The sequence below is a fragment of the Montipora foliosa genome, chromosome 11 (genome assembly GCF_036669935.1).
Source record: "Montipora foliosa isolate CH-2021 chromosome 11, ASM3666993v2, whole genome shotgun sequence".
Classification (NCBI taxonomy): Eukaryota; Metazoa; Cnidaria; class Anthozoa; order Scleractinia; family Acroporidae; genus Montipora; species Montipora foliosa.
Genome location: NC_090879.1, coordinates 47916465 through 47921464, shown reverse-complemented (window position 1 = coordinate 47921464; position 5000 = coordinate 47916465).

The following is a 5000-nucleotide window of genomic DNA, read 5'->3' as shown; positions in this document are numbered from 1 at the left end:
CATTTCCACAACATTGTCTGTTTTTCTCTTTGGCTCTCCCTGCTTCTTGTGATGAGAAACGACGCACGTTTGGTTCCATCCAGTTCGTCACAAGCATGTTGACCAAAATGAAATGGTCGTCCTCTCGTCGCCCCCTTCTCATATCAGTAAGAACAGGTCTGATGCACCTGCTCAAACAACTACCCATACGTACCACGAGAAAGATAGACTCACATCTTCCAATCCGACGACTATAATTCTAGTCATCCCTTGACCTTGTTCCCATAACGTGACCTTTCCTGTGGGGTACCCCATCCCCCCTGTCTCGTTCACATGCCCTTTTTGGTGCCTCGTTTAAGAGGACACCCGCACAACTCAGTATTCATTCCTTTCTGTGCTCTACTCTGTGATCCATGACATGCTCCCTCATCATGCCAGTCACCAACAGATGACGCACAAGCATGCAGTCAACGTACTCTCACCAACCTGGTACGCCTCTACCATCACCACCGACAAAGAATACAAGAGTGCCAGAAGGAAATAGAGAAGACGAGGAGACGGTTTTGGCAAAGATGCACAAGCATCAACACCCAACACTCTTGAACATCTTGCATTTACCAGAATCATACGTGCTCTCATCTCTGCCAGACGAAAACAAAAGTCACGAGCAGCCCTTCTAAGGATGTTCTGCTGTTGCAAGTGGGTGCACCACAGGTGCCTGTATGCCTTCCTGGCCGCACAGTACGCATACTCGACTTTAGAAGAAAGGATTGAACGGAAATGTCCACATTGCCGAACCCCTTCACTCATCCTGGGTTCACAACAGTGGCCATCCCCTTTGAACACAGAGAGGCCTTGGTGGCAAGATTAAAAACGTTACCAGCTCCAATCCTCAGCAAACCACAACCCATCTTCAGGTACGACCTACTGGTAACTATTGTTCAATGCATCTGGTGTAACACCATCAAAGAAACATACTGTGAACACTTGTTTACTTTAATTTCTTTTTCTATTTGGGGAGTGGGTTCTGGATCCCGCTACCATATTTTTTAGGGACGAGGTTCAGTACCAGCCCCCTCACATGTTCCTGCTTGTAAATTAGGCTTTTTTTCCTTGTTTCATTAATTAAACCGTTTATGATTCGTAAACCCACTCTATTGCCTTCTTTTCTATTCAGTACGCCATCTCGAATCATGTCATGTCATCCTGTCCCTCTGAGGGACGTCCCGTTGGATCACCCGAACCCCCCACCCATCCCGACCCATCCGCCATCTTGAATTCCACGACATCATACTCTCATCCTATTGGCCCTTTTCATTAAGTTGGACTTTGACCCTAACTGTGCACATGATAATGGGGATGTGATGAGGACATTTCTTAACCATTCAGATGCCTTGTTATATCTGGATCAACCAATCACCAGCCTCCTTTCAATAGTGGCCTATATGAGCCCATAGTATTACTATCACGAAATTCATCCAAAACATGATTTATGGCCTTCAGATTTGTTGATGTTTATGATTTGATAGTGCCATGGAGTATAAGACCAAATTGAAATTTTGACTTTGGCTAACATTTTTTACGCTATCATTTAACTTGATTAGCTCCTGCCTCCTCGTTTAGTTTTTATACAACACTGGCTTAGCATTTATGCCAAGATTTTTAATTCTGTCCTTTATTTTGGATTTGTGATACCTGGTTTGTAATGGGTTTTAGGGAGGTCAACGAACACTGATAAATACTTGGATACAAGCACAGATTCAAGTGCAGGCATATCAAACAGTGCTATCAGAACAAGCTGGTGACTGCTGGAGTTAAGTCTACTTTCCATTAGATCACAATAAAAAAATACTTAGCAAAATAACTTTGTCAGATTTGCAGCTGACTACGTTTTGGGGACAGCCATCGACTTAGCTTCAAAACGTTCTGACCACACTGATCAAACATGCTACAACGTGACTACATTTTTTTTTTCAATTATGATTTTGAAGATCAGGCACAGAGGAAAAATTCACCGAGATACAGCAGTTATATGAGGATATCTCAAGCAGTGTTCACATTAGGCCTCGATTATAATCGGATTAAATATGAAATGGGTTCACACCAACTAATTGCAGTCCCTGATTATAACTGGATTATAATTACTTCAAACAACCTCAAAGGGGTTGTTTGAAGTAATTACAACACGTAATTGAACAGAATGGCAAGCACGTGATGGTATGGCAGACGAAACTTCTAAACACTTTATGGAGCAAAGGTTTGCACTTGTCTTCTATTCTCAGAAGCTACCCTTGGTTCTTTTCTCGCCTCAAGTACATGATGGTGATGATAAAGTGGCAGCCAAGCAATATGGCGCAATTTGGTCTCACACTGCGAGGTTACGCTGCGTATTGTATTTGAACTTTTGCAGATGTGAACAGAACCATAAGTGAATGGAGTATGATAGCCTGATATATACTTCAGTTGATCATAATCAACATTGAATGTGAACACGGCTTAAGTATATAGAAGAGATATGATAGAGATGCGAATGATAGAAAAGGAACTGAAAAAAAAAAAAACGGACCAGGAAGATACCAGGAAGATAAAAGGAAAGGGGAGGAGACACCAGTGGAACCACCTGCAAGTTAATATCCAATTTTATATTATTTTGGCCAAACAAGCATACGTTATGGTGACTAGATCCACAAGGACCATAATATATTTTGTATTGTTTTCCTTTTATTTATTTATTTATTAACTCTTGCCACTAGGCAGGGTATCTCAGTCAAAACCGCAAATGTTGTGAAAGACATTACTGTGCATGTAATTCCAGTTTCAGTTGTTGATTAAAATTGTTGGGCATTGTTTGCAAGGCCTGTTTGCTTGCTGCTGTCAGCTCCAAGGTGTTTGATCATGGTAAACCGTATACACTAATAACGATTAATTTTGTACTTTACATAGAAAAATAATTATTTCCTTAAAAACTCTATTGCTTTCTGAGGTTAAAAACGGGAGCTCCGCTATATATTAGTAGTGGAGATAACACTCGTAAATAAATGAGCTATTTTTGTGTTGTGTTTCAGGGTCTGACATAGCAGACGATTGTAAAAAGAAGAGAAAGCGAGGAGAGGGAAGCACACAGATAAAAATTAGCATGGCAAGGCAATGAATAGTGTCCATGTGCCTTTTTCCAAAACCATGTTGTCATTTGTTTATTGTGCATTGCCTACAATTTAAAGTGAGTGAGTGAGTGAGTGAGTGAAGTCTTTATTTATCGAGGGTAGCTCAAAATAGCATCTAAATGCTAATAAACTAGAGGCCCTCATTACAAGATCAAAATAGTTAAAATAGTTAAAAATCAGAGCTTATGATAAAATTATCAAAATCTAATAAAACTATGAAACAATTATTAGCATGCAGCACAGTGACCCACAATAGTTATATAGAGAAATGATTTAAAGATTGCTGGTCTTTAAAAATCCTATTCCAAAGAGAATTTTTGAAAGTCTTAAAGGGACTACAATCATTGGCAAAAGTCTTGGGACACTCACCATTTGAAGTTGGTTTTCTTACTGAGTTTGAAAAATTGCCCCTTCCTCCCCAGAACAATGTTGGCAATAGTGAACATACATTTCCTTGTCTATTTCGACATTAATTGAGGGAGGAGGGACTTGTATTTTCAGTGGAATTTTGACATTTATGCTTAGTTTTTGACGTCTGAGAGGTTTTTAGGCCCATTCTGACACTAGCGTCCCAACTACTTTTGCCACTGATAGTCTGTTTCTACTAACAAGGGTCAGTAAAGTGAGAGCTACTGTATGTAATGCAACGGCACTTCTATTGGCTGTGAACTTGTTCATAAAGTTTCTTAATACTAGAAAACCATGTATAACGTAAGTTAAACATTTCTTTGTCATGTACAAAAGGATTGTTGTTTCTTTTTGCAAACGTGCTTGTGGGGATAATTTACGTGGCGCGGAGTTTTCCAGAAAATTGATGAGTCACAAGCTCTAATGTAACGCACCTACCTTAGCGTTTAAATTTGTTACAAAATTAGACAGCAAACGTCATATTTCTTAAAAAATGGTTTTCAGGAAAACAATCAGTGTTGAGCAGAGAAGGCTTTAGCAGTGTGTTTGAGAAGAGAATGTAACTTGTCTTATGAACAGATAGCCGCGAAGTGCGTAATATCGAAAAGTTCTGCACAACGCATAGTTAGATGTGCTCCGTTGGCGAGAAAACGAAGTGTACTTTCAAAGATGGAAAGGCCAAGAAATTATAAGAAAGACATAAACGTATGCTTATTCGTACTTTGAAGAAGGGCTACTAATGTCAACTTTACCTTGAAACAGTTGGTTAAAGAGAGTGGACTTAATATGACAATGGCAAAAAAGAGAACATTTTACCGATTTCTTCGTAAGAGCAGTTATCATTTTCTTCAGGCCAGACAAAAAGGGCTAGTGACTGTCAAGGACCGTAAGAAACGTATAAAATACGCCAGGGAAATGAGATGCCATTTGTTAGAGTATCCTAACTTTTGAAAAGAAGAGACCAGATTTTACTTGAACGCAGTTCTTGCATTCACAAAGGAAATCCCATGAGTGACGCAAGCTCACCACAGGCAAGAGTTTGGCGAAAAAAAGGTGAGGGACTTCAGGTTACTGCAAAAGGGTCTCAAAGTCTTGCGGGAGGACGGAGAGTACATATTCTGGTGGCAATTGCATATAGAAAAGGCGTTATTTTGAAGGAAATCTACGAGAAAATGAATGCTCCTTTTTTTCTCAGTTTATAAAAGACAATTTTTATTCATGCTTTACTCAAGCAGGACCGAAAAGGAATGAAGACGTTCATTTTTAATGGATAACGATCCCTTGCAAAACAGCAAAGCTTCAGTTAGAGCTATGGAACAGATAGAAGCTAAACACCATAAAATTCCGCCTTGTTCACCAGATCTCAATCCTATTGAAAATATTTTTCATGTTGTTAAAAACAGTTTAGCTGAGGAAACAGTATCGTGCCAAATAAGAAAATAAACATTT